Source organism: Cuculus canorus, chromosome 6 (genome assembly GCF_017976375.1).
Source record: "Cuculus canorus isolate bCucCan1 chromosome 6, bCucCan1.pri, whole genome shotgun sequence".
Taxonomy (NCBI): domain Eukaryota; kingdom Metazoa; phylum Chordata; class Aves; order Cuculiformes; family Cuculidae; genus Cuculus; species Cuculus canorus.
This window is the reverse complement of record NC_071406.1, coordinates 35,898,564-35,914,362: the sequence shown is the minus strand read 5'-3', so window position 1 is coordinate 35,914,362 and position 15,799 is coordinate 35,898,564. Positions and strand designations below refer to the sequence as shown.

At 49.3% G+C, this 15,799-nt stretch overlaps 2 long non-coding RNA genes and 5 other non-coding genes across 7 annotated transcripts in view; 3 read left to right on the top strand and 4 right to left on the bottom strand.

Moving 5' to 3' along the window:
* Positions 1–1,406: 1,406 nt before the first annotated feature.
* LOC128852474 (uncharacterized) lies at positions 1,407–4,982 on the bottom strand. Its single transcript, XR_008450347.1, has 5 exons — positions 4,780–4,982; positions 4,434–4,568; positions 3,393–3,644; positions 2,925–3,022; positions 1,407–2,193 (listed from the first exon to the last, which is right to left on the bottom strand). It is a non-coding gene; the product is annotated as an uncharacterized LOC128852474 (long non-coding RNA).
* Positions 4,983–11,228: 6,246 nt separating this feature from the next.
* On the top strand, positions 11,229–11,310 carry TRNAS-GCU (transfer RNA serine (anticodon GCU)). Its single transcript has one exon. It is a non-coding gene; the product is annotated as a tRNA-Ser (tRNA).
* Positions 11,311–11,950: 640 nt separating this feature from the next.
* Positions 11,951–15,799, bottom strand: part of LOC128852476 (uncharacterized) — a 32,780-nt gene continuing 28,931 nt past the window's right edge. The window contains exon 4 of the long non-coding RNA XR_008450351.1: positions 11,951–12,994. This is a non-coding gene — a long non-coding RNA (uncharacterized LOC128852476). The remainder of the gene's footprint in view (positions 12,995–15,799) is intronic.
* TRNAP-AGG (transfer RNA proline (anticodon AGG)) lies at positions 13,979–14,050 on the bottom strand. The gene has a single exon. It is a non-coding gene; the product is annotated as a tRNA-Pro (tRNA).
* On the top strand, positions 14,278–14,359 carry TRNAS-CGA (transfer RNA serine (anticodon CGA)). Its single transcript has one exon. It is a non-coding gene; the product is annotated as a tRNA-Ser (tRNA).
* Positions 14,947–15,018, bottom strand: TRNAA-UGC (transfer RNA alanine (anticodon UGC)). Its single transcript has one exon. It is a non-coding gene; the product is annotated as a tRNA-Ala (tRNA).
* TRNAP-AGG (transfer RNA proline (anticodon AGG)) lies at positions 15,218–15,289 on the top strand. The gene has a single exon. It is a non-coding gene; the product is annotated as a tRNA-Pro (tRNA).

The window sequence follows — 15,799 nt, the reverse complement described above, 5'->3', positions numbered from 1 at the left end:
TCTCATGCCACCCACAGGCGAGGGAGAGAGTGGGTGGCAGGGAACCCCGTGGGTCCTGCATCATCATGTGCTCAGGGCTCCACAGCCACAGGGCCCATTCCTGGTGCCGGTGCCGCAGCTGTAGCTGGGGCCAAGCTGCAGTGGGGCAGGGAGGGACCCTCGGGGGTTGCGGCTCACCAAGAAACCTAATGGCCACCTCTCGCAGGGACTCCTGGGGCTGTGCAGGTACAGAAGGGACTGGTGCACGAACTCATCTTCGCTTCTCCTGTCCTCTTCCAGCTGGAGAGAGTGCAAGTTGACAGAGGGAAGGGTTGGCACAACCTCTCCGCCTTGGCCGGGCTGTTCCTGTCCCCAGGACTGGTCTCTCCTGCCAGGACACTGAGCCAGACACGTGAGGGTGCGGAGCATTGGAGGGAGCGCAGGGCTGGTGCTCCCCGGGGAGCCGGGGTGCCACCCTGTTGCCAAAGCCCAGCAGAGCCAGGGTTCCATCAGCACCCCTGGGCTCGGCGAGGGACAGGAGCCTGGAGAAGAGCGGAGAGAATAATATTTCACTTGCTGCAGTGCAGAGCATGTACCACCTAATGGAGGCTTGTTCCCATGAAAAAGGGATAGTGAAGTTCTTTAAATGCTCCTTGAAGAAGTACACATGAATCTGACCATTGCCACTTACTGCTTCTGTAAATAAAGCCAAACCCAATGTTTACTGTCAAAAATTTTTCCCCTTCCTATGGAAAACTTGGTATTAAAAGCCAACTTGAGGAAAAAATGTTTGCTCACTTTCAAGTAGCTTTAAGACATAACTTGTATGTAAAAAGGAGCCTTCTTGGGCTGATTTAGTGTTTGACAAATACTAGATTACTGGGAAAAGTTGGAAACCCCTGCTTTGTCTTCTTTTTAAAAATTCTAGTGCATCCAGGTTCACTGGGTTTAGCACTAAAAGAGATTCCCTACACTTAAGCCAAACAGGGCACCAAAAGAACCCTATGCAGTTGAAAGCAAAAAGAATCCAAGACATACTTCATTAATCATGGAAGTGCTCATTAACAGTGGCAGCTTGTGATCTCAGCTGACCTGTGCTTACAAGGCTTCTGAGGGACCAATTCTCAGCTTTGGGTTGAATGTAAACTCTCTCCTATTGGGAGAGGAGGGCTGAAAGACACTGACCATATTCCTCTTCTTCCAAGCAGGGACAAGATTTTCCAGCACAAGATCAGGCCAAGCCGTAAGCCACACTCAATATACACTCTGAAGAGCAGAGATGTGCAGTAAAGCACAGTGTCATTCCGCAGCGTGAACGAGGAGACCAAGAGCACAATTCCCTCCCTGTTATGTATCACTAACTGCCACACATAAAGGCACCACTGTCAAATCTTAAATACAACTACACAAGAAGCATCATCCATGTGATACCTGGAGCAATCGGCAGTTTGGGTGGTTTCCAGTCTTTCAGTCTGTGATCAATGCAGACTGCCAAGATATCATCCCAAGGGATGTCATCAACAGAAAGTCCATCTTCATCAGAGTTCCCAGATGTCTTGTTCTCCCAATTCTGGTAAGTTTTGCTGAGCAGATTCTCCACTTGAGACAGGATCAGTGGTCGAGTACTGGACGAACTAGCAATCTGAGACACATACTAGAAAATCATGTGGCAAACAGGATGCCAAGGAGCTATGGATTAAAACCAAATCAAATTGAAAGAATTTGTGACAGAGCCAAACTACCCACATTAGAGCCAGACAGTTAACACAGTGCAGGCACATCTGAGGGAATGATGTGCCACCTGCTGCAGCACAGAACATGTACCACCTAATGGAGGCAGATCTAGGTACAGGATCTGGAAGAACAGCACAGGATTTTTCAGCAAGGCCAGACGATCAGGCATGTTCCACTGCAAGTGGAGCAACAGCTTGTTACCCCCAGGCTCTGAAAACTCAGTAATATGCCAAGACAAGTCACAAAAATGCTCCAAGGATGCCACATCAGAAAGAAACTGAAGCACACTTTGTACAGCTCAATGATGACCCCAGGCTCCTGAGACAGCAAGTCAGCTGAACGCCTCTCTTTCCAGTCACCGTAGAAGCGCTTGCCAAATTCATGATCAATCCCATCCTCAACATACTCCTGAAGGGTCTGACTGTAATGCTCAAGGGAATTAGGGTACTGGGAAGCCAGCCAGCCAACAGTCTCAGTGATCTATGACACAAAACAGAGGTGGTTCAAACTGCTCTGCAGTGATCAGGACACTAAATATTCAATAGCGCAACCCTAAGTTTGACTTAACACTATTCAAGATATTAGGCAGCAAAATCAACTATCATCAACCCAACATTTACAACAATAATCATCCAGTCAGATGGTCTGAGTGATCTCACAGCAGCCAGAAGAGCTACAGGAGCTCTTTGCCTTTCAGGACAAGAAGTTGAAGTGTACAAAGGCTTCCCCATCACTAGCACTTGTCTGTTAATGCAGCAACTGTACCCCTGCCTGTCAACATAGGCAGCACAAACAAGAACATATTCACCACATTTTGGTCTCAGTGCAGTTTTCAGTGTTACTCAGAAGCAACTATCTTTTATGTAGGAAATGCTGCGGGTCTCTAGTCTAGTCATTTAGACTAGAGAGCAGTCACAAAGAATAGAAAAATCGCAGAAATATTTCATTTCAGAATATTTCTAGCCAATGTTGGAATCACTATTAACAAGCAAGTATCAGACTCCAGCAAACTCAGATGTGTGAAAAAGCTGGCAAGAGAGCTTTCTGAACAAAAACTACAATAACAGAAAAATATCCCATTACACAGTACTCAGATGCAATTTAAGCTACTAAGAACATAAGGATAATTCCTTATAAGACATTACAAATTAAGACAGGTTAATGATAAACCAGTCAAGTAACTCTTAAAAGTTCAAAGTGGCTGTTCTTACCCTTCTGGTGCCCTGTAAGTCATTGATGGAACCTGGAAGCTCAACAATGGTGTACTCTAAAATAAGCTGGGCTGAATTCAAGTCCTGCAGCAGTAAACCTTAAAAATAAGAAAATCCACCATATACTCACTTGTTCTTTCTCCAGGTGTATCTCCTACTCTGACCTAGTCTCACACTCCTCATTACATTCACAGCATCACTTCTCTTCTTTACTCTTTCACACAGACACTCAGGATCAAATACTGTGTGCAAAGGAAAACTGGAAGCCAAAAGGAAGTTAATTTCTTTCCATATTGATCAGTTCTTAAGGCCTGGGGATTTCTAGCAAAGCTTTGAAAAGCATTGTGCCTCACAGCCTCTCTCTTTACCAGAAACGGTATTTGAGAGACTGCACTAGACACAACAGTTCTATTGGGGCAGCCCTGAGCACTCATATTGTTGCCTCAAGGCACAGAAATAATTACATACCTTCTTCTACTTCTTTCTCGGTGGCCTCCTCTTCCTGACCAGGGACAAGGACCACCAGGGGAACTAATGGACAGAAAGATTTGGCCTGAAGCAACTGTTTCAACTGTAGTAAAGCTGAAAGCCAATAAATATCGTCTTCTGAAACATCTTCACTCCTCACTCGAGGGGGAAGGATGAGAAACTTGTTCCAAGCAAATCTTTCTGCATTTCAGTAGTATCGAGCTCACAGTCAGACAGCGCACCACGTGCCACCTATGCAAGTAACAAAAAAGACAATTTATTTAACTAAAGCTAAACTTCTAGGCATTTACTCTGTTGACTGGAAGCAAATTCCATCTTTTTTCAGACACTTTCAACCTCATCTTCACCTCCCTGCCTGATAGATGCAGTGGGAAAAGTCCCTGCACAACACCCACTGGAAAAGAATGTTCCCTGCTCTAATGCCTGTTAAGTATCACAAAACTGTTCTCATTTACCTTTATACAGACACCAACTTTAATATTTCTGCTTCCTTGCATGCCAGGAGAATTAAATAGCGTCAGCATTTGAATTCTACCTTCCGTATGCAACGTGTTTTTACTCCAGTTTTTGTCTCCCATAAATTTGACTTTCAATCAATCCACCAGTACCCCAAAAGCCCACTTTTCTTGTTTGCTAGGGTACTGGTGGATTAATTAAAAAAAAAAAAAAGACACCTTAGGGTTTTAGGACCAATACCTCTAAGGCATGACAATCTATAATAACCCCAACCTCCACATTGCTTGGATTTGGCTAAATAGCTATTAAATGTCTCCACACTGTTACATATCTCAAAGTTTTCTATTTTCAGTATGAGAAAAAGTAATTCAATGAACGACATTAGAAGACAGAGACAGCTAAATTACAGCTGTATTCTTTAGAGTGCTCTGGAGGAAAACAAACCCTGGAAATTTGACACACTAGGGAAAAAAAGTAGAAACCATAGGACAAGGACCATATACTCCCACTCCTCTTCTTTCTGAGTACCCTGCTCGAGAAAGGGATCCAGCAATAAACTCTTACCTGCTGTGGTCATCCTTGGCATATTCCTCATCACTTAGCAAAACCAACAGCACCTTCCAAAATACCTGTTCTTTTTCAACTGGAATATGTTCAGTGATTAATGAGACAAGATCCGGGGGAGTCCAAGCTAAATCACTTAAGGAAAGACAGAAGCTGGTGAAAAGACTCTCCAGTGCTAATTCCCATGAGGTCAATATTTTACTTGCTTCGAACCAGCTACAATGCTATAATTAGTTACCACCCAGTTCAAACAGTCCAAACTCAGAGCTAATTCTTAAGATTTGTTGCCCATCTATTTTGCCATAGAACAGACGCCCTTAAGAATTGCAGATGTTTAATCTGTTACCTGAGTCTTACTCTGGAGACTGTGGGACCCTGTACGCATCGCTTTACTTCCATACTGCTCCAACACACACACAGGCTACTGGAGTGCATGAGAAGACAGACCTCCAGATGCACTTTAAACACCTGGATCAAACTGTCTGTGCCACAAGCCAGGCCGGTAGCAGCTCATTCACTCTTCTCCTCCTCCTCTACTCTTGTGCCCAGGCACCAATTCACATAGGTACAAAAAAAAAAAAAAAATTTAAAAAAAAAACCAACAAAACAGATGGCCTAACATTTTCATGATTTTATATTCCAGTTTCCCTTATCTGGAAAATACATCCAGAAGCAAGGCTGCAAGTGGACACTCGAGTATGATTTGCCTTTCCTCATTGACATTTTCAAGATCTGGCATTTCTGCCACAACTTGCTTAGAAAGAAAACAAGGACCAAATGCCAACGTACCTTATTGATTGCTGGTAGAAGTGCTGAACTTTAATTTCATGCACTGTCTTATGTCTCAGCAAATTCACTCTGGAACAAAAGATTCTTGGTTGTATTTCTTCATCTAAAATAGCTACTTTAAACAAATTTAAGAAACACTCACTAAAACCTTATAAGTACTGCAGATACTTTAGGAAGCTGCTGTTAATGGAAGAAGAGTTTCTTTAGGTTTGCAGTCTTTGTCATGGCATTTGTACAGGAAGGTACTTAGGAATAGTTTTATGACAGCATTAATGTTCACAATAGAAGAAGAGGGCTACTCTGCAACTTGCCCCCCCTCCCCAACCTCACAGAATGCCAACTGCTGTCACTCTAAGTATCCTTAGCTTGTGGAAGAGATCCCCAGCTTTCCTCCATGCCCCAGGTTTACCATTCCCTTGCACAAAGTTCTCCCTGGCTATAGGCCACTCTGCACTAGGGGACAGTGCTTTCAGGCTATTTTTCAGATCCGTGCAGCAGGGAGCAGCGGGAAACGCTCTCATTTGGTGTTTCAGCTTTCTTCGAACTGCCACAGCCTCCTTCCACATTGGGAAGAGAACAGATAAATGGGTCACATTAATAAACTCTTCTGCAGAACAAACAGGTTTTCTCACCTTTCTCTTCAGACTAGACTGGGCTCTCAAAGGCCCCAAGAGTCTGTCAGCCCAGGGGTGAGTGTGAGGGGGTGCTGCAGGCTCAGCCTGTATTTCCGCACATGGCCACGAACTCTCAGCTCCAACAGAGCAGGCACAGGGTGAGACAAGACCTGCCAGCTGTAGACAGGCAGTGTCCACACAGAACAGCCTTCTGCCCCATTCGAAAATAAACAATGCAGACAAAATGGAGCAGCATTCTGCTTAGCAAGATGCACTTGCATCAGTGGCCTGGGAGATCACATGAGAGAAGCAGGATTGCTCCTCTTCCATCTCATCCCTTCTCAGCTGTGCCGCACTTTGTCCAGTGCTCCCCAGGCAAAAGTTCAAGAAGCTTTCTTTCCCTGTTTTCAGCGTATTTACTCCTGGCACACAGAGCTTCTTACAACGATCCCTTACAAAGCTTCTTCAAGATTTCAAGCCCTTGCTGAAAATCTTTTTGCAACACCAATTGCAGTAAGAAAGGCATGCCTCTTTCTTGTTCTGTTTTTAAAGAACATTTCAAGGGGCAAATTCACCCACAAGGAGAGAACATATAATCATGGCTTTAGCATTAAGTGTTTGTGTATTTTTCTATGCGCAAACAATTCAAAATGGGTGGCAACCAGCAGTGTTACAACACAAAAATGTCTATTTATCAATTAAAATTCTTTTATTGTGTTTCCTCTGGTATTTTCAGGCTGCAAAAATATTTCTGCATCATTCAGTTAGCTTGACTGTTGCACATACACTTCTTCAGGCTCCTCCTTAGTCTCTGCTATTGCACTGAAAGCTATCTACACACGCCCTGAAGAGACATATAAACTTAGTATTAAGACATAAAGAACTCTGCTAGGTAAGGTGCCCCACACAAAAGAGACTGGCCTGCTGCTTGTCCTTGTCCTAGATGTGAGAAAAGCCATCTGAAATGCACCACCATCTGGCTGCACTCAGAGAAATAGATCTCTGCCTTGGAGCACTACAACAGCCACTGAACACTTAGCACACATCCAGAAAAACAAGTGTCCAACATAAAAACTACTAGGAGAAATTCTCACAAATTTGAAAAAATGGAACTGTTGGAATGTGTCCAGAGAAGGGCTATGAAGATGATCTGATGGCTGAAGTGCCACTGCACAGGCTGAGAGAGTTGAGGTTGTTCAGCCTGGAAAAGAGAAGGCTCCAGGGAGACCTTGGAGCAGCCTTCCAGTACCTGAAGAGGGCCTACAAGAAAGCTGGGGAGGTGCTTTTTACAAGGGCATGGAATGATAGAACAAGGTGGAATGGCTTTAAATTGGAGGGGGAAAGATTTAGATTAGACTTTAGGAAGACATTCTTCACAATGAGGGTGGTTAGGCACCGGTGCATGTTGCCCAGAGAAGCTGTGGATGCCCCATCCCTGGAAGCGTTCAAGGCCAGGTTGGATGGGTCTTTAAGCACCTTGATCTAGTGGGAGGTGTCCCTGCCCATGGCAGAGGGTTTGGAACTGTATGATCTTTAAGGTCCCTTCCAACCCAAACCATTCTATGATTCTATGGTTTCCCGATAGAATGAACTGAACTCTCCTATCGAGCACCTTATGTGACTCTGCTGAGGCGCGGTCCCCTCCTCACACGCGGCTGAGTCCTTACTAGAGGCTGGTGATAAGACTGTCCCCTTACAGGGAAGACAAGACACAAACAGAAAGAACATAACCAAACAGCTGCAGATCAAACTATTAATCACTTCTTGTCAGCGCTCCCAAGAAAAGCAGTTGTGCCACACCGTTGCAAGTACTTGCAGAAACACTGGAGCTCTTGAAGGGTTTCCTTAGCAATCTGGAAAAAATCTCATCCTCCAAAAAGAAGTCCATGATGTGATCACTGACTTCTTCTGAACAGCAGGCAATATGATCTTGCTGGTCTCTTTCTAAGGCATATCTAGTTCAAAATGAAACAAAGACCAAGTGAGATGGAGGCTGCAGCAAGTGCCAATACGGTTAGCTGAGGTGCAAACAGGCAAGACCATCACACTTAGCAAAGTGGAGGGATTTTCCCTACTTCTACTCTACAGCCCTTCAAAATAAGGCCTGTAATCAGTCAGAGGTCATTCAAGTGTTACACTGACAGTGGGTTTCCAAAAAGGGGTTGTCGAGGTCACTCCAGAATTTATTTCGTGCACTCTTCTTGTCCAATTTTTAGAGTGCCTCTAACATTGCCTGCATTTGCTCTCCTTTTTTTTTTTTTGTTGTCAGCTACAAAGTCTTTAATTCGTGAATCAGGATATAATTGATCCTGAGCAGCAGCAGCATTATCTCCTATGTTCATATCAGAATCATCCCAGTCCAAGTCCATATTTTCAGATAACAACTCATTCACAGTCTGGAGCTGGGGTGCAGGGTCGACCCCAAGGGGACGAGACATTTCTTTCCTTTCCTCAGGGCCCTCAGGAGCGGAGGGGACAATAATGACTCCCCTCCTGCAGAACTCCAACTCTTCCCCTGGTAAGGCAACAGGTGGCGCAGAAGGTTCATACAGCAGAGGACGACCCTCTGCCTTCTTACAAATTGCCTGCTTCATAGCTACATTCACGGCTGTCTCAGAGGTAACCTGTTCTAACATGTCTACGCAGCGCTTCCACCTTTTGTGCATGCCGAAAAGCGACTTTATTACCGCCCCCGACTGAGTCCCATAAGTCTTTTCCTAATCACTGCCATGATTCAAGGGCAAACGCCTGATCTGAATCCTGAAAATAACCATGATGTCTTGCCGATAATAACAGCTCTTCCAAGTCCGTTTTCTTTACATCATTTTCTGTCTTTTTTGCCATCTGTAAGAGACATTTTATTATAGTCTTTTTCATTCGCGGATGCCGCATTTCCCATGCTGCCGGTAATAGCAAGTTTGCAATCCTGTCTCTCTCGGACAGCCTGGCGCCCTTCCCGGCTCCACCAGCCCCGGCAGCCTTCCCTCGCCTTTTCAAAGGATTCCAATCCCCATATTGTTCCTTACCAGATCACGTCGGGGATCATCAGAATTGTTGGGGTCACTTCTGAATTGTCAGGGTCTGGGGGTCTCTTGCCCATGCGAGGATGGACGACACAACACCAATATGATGATACATGCAAGCCACCTTATTGCAGTTTGTCTTACATACTTATAGTGCGTGTTATCATTCCTTGCATAGCATAATTGGATACGACTGGTGTTCACACGCTTTTCATGCCTTCTAGCCCACTACTCGATTAGTTAACTTGTTGCTATTACATGCTAGCTTTGAATACCTTGTTTGTCTAGCAAGCATTCTACTTTGGGTACTTATTTCCTTACTATTGCTAATATTGTTTCTTAAAAAAGGTACATTGTGTTAGCACTATCAGCCCAAGAATGTCTTTCCTACAGTGCTTGTTTGTCACATAGACCGGCTTCATGTAACGACTTAGTAGCTAAATCAAGGTAAAAGGCTTCGCTTCATGTTGCAATTGAGTCAAGGTGAAAAAAAAACTCGCTTTATGTTACAATTTAATACTGAATCAAGGTAGAAGGCCTCCACAAAGGGTCTGCAAGAGAGCCCGAGGCTGAGCCCTGAGGGAGTCAGAAGGAAAACACATATATAGGGTAGCCTTGTCCTAGACAAAGCTTCTATCCCCTCCAGCCTGGAAAACCACCACTGCCCAACACAGCAGGGCTGCAAACTGCCAGCCCAGTGTAAGATCAGGTAAGCTTACCCTCTCGTTAAAATAGCTTATTGGAGTTGACGTTAGAGAAGACAAAGCAAGAAGCCCACCTGACAAACTCCTACCCTTATGAAAACACCCTACAGCACAATACAGCATAGATTGTGTTGCACGTACTTTAACTGATTGGCTGAATCTTCTTGAACACTCTCCTTTACAACTTCTATTAACTCCATACCCACCAAGCTACCTCATTCAGAAGGAAAAGTTCCTGCACACAGCAGGGCCAGGATGCATCTCCCTCTCCAGAAGCTCTGCGTGAATAAAAGATCCCAAATTCCCACCTACCACTTTCATAATGGCTCTCTCAGGTCACCAAAATATTAACTAGCAGATCACCTGAGAATGCAGAAAGGACAGCCTGTCTGTATGATCCTAGGGCAGTTCAAGGTGAGACAAACCCGAGTACTGCTGCCATGGTGGAAAGACCCAGGGCCTGAGCATCCGTGAAAGGACTCTAGTTGACAGCAGCTGTTTTAGAAGGGTGTATACAGCCCAACCTGCCCCATAGCAAAAGCAGCAACTCACTTCTCTTCCTCCACTCTGTGCCTTTCCTCTTTGACACGCTCCCTTTCTGCGCTAAGCAAACTTCCAGCCACTTGTCTGAGAATCTTCACTACTTTAGTCACAAGTTCCTCCACAGTGGCCTCTGAGGTGCTGTGCAGAAACAACAACTCTCTTATCACAGCCAGAAACTTTTAATTCAAATTTTCTCAAGCACACCTTTGCTCTGCTGTGGTGGGCTGCCTCCAGCCACCGGCTGAGCACCCACATTGCTACTGGCTCACTCCCCCAGTATTGGGACAGGGGAGAAAATACTAAACACAAAAGCAAGAAAATCCATGAATTGAACATGAAAATTCATGAATTGAACTGACAGACAGTTCAGTAAGTGTTCAATAAAAGAAGGTCCCGCTCAGCCCAGCTCAGCCTCTCTCAGCCCTGCTCAGCCCTGCCCAGCCCCACACACCCTGCACACCCCACTCAGCCCTGCCTAGAACCGACCAGCCTCCCTCAGCCTTCCTCAGCCCCACTCAGCCCCACTCAGCCCCCCACACCCTCCTCAGCCCCTCTCAGCCCCGCACACCCACCTCAGCACCAATCAGCCCCACACACGCTTCTCAGCCCCTCTCAGCCCCACACACCCCGCTCAGCACCACACACCCTTCTCAGCCTCTCTCAGCCCCACACATCCCGCTCAGCCCCACACACCCTTCTCAGCCCCTCTCAGCCCCACACACCCCGCTCAGCCCCACACACCCTTCTCAGCTCCTCTCAGCCCCACACACCCCACTCAGCCCTGCAAACCCAGCTCAGCCCCTCTCAGCCCCGCACACCCACCTCAGCCCCACTCAGCCCCACACACCCAGCTCAGCCCCGCTCAGCCCCACACACCCCGCTCAGCCCCATACACCCTTCTCAGCCCCTCTCAGCCCCACACACCCTTCTCGGCCCCTCTCAGCCATACACACTCAGCTCAGCCCTGCACCCCCCTCTCAGCCCCCCACAACCTTCTTCACCCCTCTCAGCCCCACACACCCTTCTCGGCCCCTCTCAGCCCCTCACACCCCGCTTAGCCCCACACACCCCACTCAGCCCCCGGCGGCCGCGGTTCACGAGGGGCGGGGCCACACTGTGCAGGACGAGGTGGCCGAGTGGTTAAGGCGATGGACTGCTAATCCATTGTGCTCTGCACGCGTGGGTTCGAATCCCACCCTCGTCGGGTCTTTTGTCACAGCATTGTCGGTGGTGTCCGCGCCTGGCGGGATCCAGTAGCAGGTGCCCGGTCCACAGGAGCAACTGCGTTCTCCCAAAGGGAATCACAGAATGGTTTGTGTTGGAAGGGACCTTAAAGCCCACCCAGTTCCACCCCTTGCCATGAGCAGGGACACATTCCACCTGGCCTTGAACACCTCCAGACACCACTTCTTTGGGCAACCTGGGCCAGGAAACCACCTGCACAGGAAAATATTTCTTCCTAATTCTTCCTCATCTCAGCCTCATCTCTTTCAGCTTAAAACCATTAAATTTATCTTATTACTACAGTTGCAGAATCAGTTCCCCCTCCAGTAGCATTTGGCCTTGGACAGGGGAGGGCGGCAGGGAATGAAGGAGCTCAGACAGAAACAGTTGAAGAAGCATCTAAAAGGACAGTGAGGTGCTGGCCTGGAGGTGTCTGGAAGTCTCTTATCCAAGACTCACATTAAAAAAAAAAACACTCCAAAATCCTTAAAAGAGCAATTACTGCAGAAACTGGTTGTTACACAGTAAGATGATAACCCTCCCAAAGAGGAAGGCACAACCAGAGAGTAACCTGGGACCAGGGCAGGTTGAAGCCACGATGAAATTAATACCTTGGGGAATGAGTACAGGAAGGACTGGAAGATATTTCCGTCAGAGGCGTTGGTGAACATACCTGTTAATTTTAAACACAAACAAAGAAAGAGCAAGAGGCAGAGTGCAAATCCCATCTTGCATGTGGTGGGAGCTCGGAGCTGGAGAGGAAGGTGCCCCTGGTAGGCACCAGGATGCCCAGTGTCTCTAGGCAAGCTGTCTGAAGAGGGTCCCCTCTCCGGCATCTCAGTCACCTTCCCAGTGTGCCCGGATCTATCAGAAGCCTGGGAAGCCCAGCATCCTAGGAAGGTAACTGAGATGCGGCTGGATCCCTCGTGTGAGCTGTGCTGTGGGCCAGCTGCTGTCAGGGCAGCCCTGTGGCAGGGACCGATCCTGCTGCTGCTCCTGGGGGCTGCAGGCACTGTAGGGCAGAGGCAGGAGTGGGACCTAGGTGGGAGCGAAGCCTTGGTCATCACTGTGTTAAATAGATGACCCTGCAGAGACTGGAACTGTCTGGAGATGTGCCCAAATGGCTCTTATTCCAGCGGCAGCAGCTTTAAGATGCAGCCTCCATGCAGGAGCCCACAGCTGATCCGGTGACCTGGCTCCTGTGGGGAGTTAACAGCTGAGCTCCATTCCCTCACAGGTAGAGCTGCCCCAGATGGTAATGGAAGCTGATGTGACACTCGGCAGGATTTGGCTGTACTCTTTCATGGAGGGGACCTCAGTGGCAGCTGCACAGCCCAAGTCTCAGAGTGACAGGTGAGCCCCCTGGCAGTCCCCATTCCCTCCCCATGGCTGGAGACCCTCCTTTGCAGCTGCCTCCTCCTCCCATATCCCCTGGCCTCAGCACTGCCCATCCTCCCTCTCCCCTGCCTAAATGGGCCCCTGGTCCCTGCACCAAGGGCACCTGGTAGGCTTCATGCTGTGGATCCAGGTTTTCAGCATGGGCTCCTAAGCAACGTGGATGCCATCAGCAACTGCTTCGCCGGCTCCAATGGGCACATCATGGAAAGGCACCAGTACCTCAGGATGTTGCACAGCATCCAGATGCAAGAGATCCTGCACAGGGTCTGAAGAGGGTTGGCACAGCCCTGAATTATCTGCATCTCTTCTGCTGCCTGTAATGTGCACTGGAAACCCACTGCAGGGACCCTGTTCCCATGACCAAGCTCCACGGCAGAGCCTGTGCCCAGGGTCCTGTTTTCCAGGACCCTCCACTCACCTGGAGATTCCTTAGCCCTGGTAGCCCCAGGGGACAACTTCCCTTGTCCCCACGGGCTCCATCATTGCACAAGTGTTGCAGCCACCTCCAGAACACCTCCCACACTTCCCAGAGATGCTCTCAAGTCCTTCTTGCCCCAACTCAGACTTTCCAGCACCTCCAGGACCGTCCCTGTCCTACCCTGCAAGCTTTTGGTCAAATTATGGACCTAGACTGCACGGGGGCAGCTTTGTCATCAGAAGGGGGGAAACCAGGGCAGAGAAGCAGGGAGCTGCGGCCAGCCCAGCCAGGACACAGGGATGCATCCCCCGCCAAAGGGGATAACCTAGAAGTCACAGCCAGACCCTCATAAAAGGCTGGGGGCAGTGGCAGAAATCCCAAGAGCAGAAGGGAGTGGGGTCATTGGGGAACCTTAGTTGCAGTGGAGCAGAGCAGAGACCCCCAGCAGTGCCTCCAGCTTGAGGCAGGGAGGAAAAACAGCCCCCAGGCCCGGGCGCCGCTGGGAGTTGAACCCAGGATCTCTTATTTACTAGGCAGATGCTTTAACCAGCTGAGCCATGGTGCCCACCTGCCTCACAGCTGTGGGGTACCCCACAGACCTAGGGTGTGCCATGGCCACAGCCCAGCCCTAGTCTCTATTCCAGGGACACCCTGCAGAACCAATGGCCCAGGCACAGGTTGGGAACCCGAGGACAGGGAATATTCCTCTGTGTCACACTAAACTCAATGCCCAGGCAACTGCGGGGTGTCCTGGGGGGATAAAAGTTGACAGCTGGATCCCATATGAGCTGCACATCAGTCGGACAGGAACAGAGTGGTGTGTCCAAAAGGAGGGCTCGTCCGGGAGTTGAACCCGGGACCTCTCGCACCCTAAGCGAGAATCATACCCCTAGACCAACGAGCCAGGGCGTGCAGTTGCCTGGGCACCGGGGTGCTGCCGCCCAGGGACCCGGAGCCCCAGGAGCCGCTCTTTGGGCCCCAGCTGTGCTGACAGAGCCCGGGGAGCAGAGCGGGGCTGAGTGTGTGTGCGGGGATACACTGACCACCCTGGAGACTTCCTCACTTCCCAGGAAAACAGGCTGGGCAGGGGAGCCCCGGGGGCAGGTGCCCCCCTCAGGTGCCCTGGGCTGGGCTGTGATGGCCGAGAGGTGAAGGCGTTGGACTCGAAATCCAATAGGGTTTCCCTGCGCAGGTTCGAATCCTGCTCACAGCGAGAGATTTTACCTGTCACTATGGGAGCTGGCAGCCTCAGCTCTGTGCCTCACCTCCTCCACAAGAGATTATCGTCTTCAAAGAATTAACAGTGTCTAGAAAAACACTGCTTGAAAAACACATGCTGCCAGATGGACATTCTGTCTAACTTTCAAAAAAACGTAGTTACTTAGATGAAACAACTCTATTTTAGTTAAAATCAACTTCTTCCACTTTTTGTAACACCACTTCTGGTATCACCATTTTCAGGTGCTCTGAGTCCCAGAGGAGTCCCACCTTCTGTCAAAAAGCCTACTCTGCTTTCTCTGGGGAGCACAGAGCTCATTGTGGGTCAGCTGTGGGCTTTTGTCCCCTTGTTCCCTCTAGCAGTCACTACAGCTTTGGGCTGGGCGGGGCAAGCGCAGCAGCTCCCTCTCTTGTGGAGGGCATGGGACACGGGCTTTTACTGTGCCCACTGTGCACCACTGGTGTTCCCCCAGTCCTGGGACAGCCGTGCCCACAGGCAGCCGCAGAGCTTATCTAGGGAGCTTGGGGTGCTCTGTCAGCCCTGCAAATGGCAAGGAGGGTCCGTGTGGAGGCAAAAGTACCTGGAGATGCTGGGGGTTGATCCCAGGGCCTCTTACATGCAAAGCAAGCGCTCTCCCACTGAGCTACATCCCCAGCCACGTGCAGCACTCTGCCTCCCCTGTCCCTGGTGCCCCCCGTACTGCAGCTGTCCCACAGCCACTGGGCCCCAATTCTGGGACTGGGGCCACTGCCAAACCACACCCTGAGCATAGGATGCCCCAAAATTCTGGGGCAGAGATGGGTGGGGGGGGGGGGGGGGGGGGAGGGGGAGGGCAGCAGGGTGCACCACCTCGGCTCGTTGGTCTAGGGGTATGATTCTCGCTTAGGGTGCGAGAGGTCCCGGGTTCAACTCCCGGACGAGCCCTCCTTTTCCACAAACACCTTCCGAGCCTCACGCCTTGTACCGAGCTGTGACCACACAGACACGCACAGGGGTGTCCGTGCCACGGCCTGCCTGGATGCATCCCTGGGGGCACGACAGACCCCCAAGAGCTGGCAGTGTGTGCCCCAATGCTCTGTTTGGGGCTCAGGGCTCTTGGGGCACAGCAAGGGGAGCGCTGATCAGGGGGCACTGTTGGCACTGACAGCACCTGCCCAGACCCCCACTCCTGCCCACACTGAGGGGATGTAGTTCGGCGGGAGAGCACTTGCTTTGCTTCTAAGAGGCCCTGTGTTCAACACCCAGCACCTCCATGTGCTTTTCTCCTCCAAATTTGTTGTCTTCCTGGGCATCACTGGAGGATGTGTCCCTTTTGATACGTGCCCTGTGTCCAGGCTCTGTGCTGCACCTGGACATTTTCCCCAGCCATTGGGAAGTGAATCCTTTTTGCAATCCCAGCACATGTGGACAGTAGGCTGCCCAGGGGTACTGGAT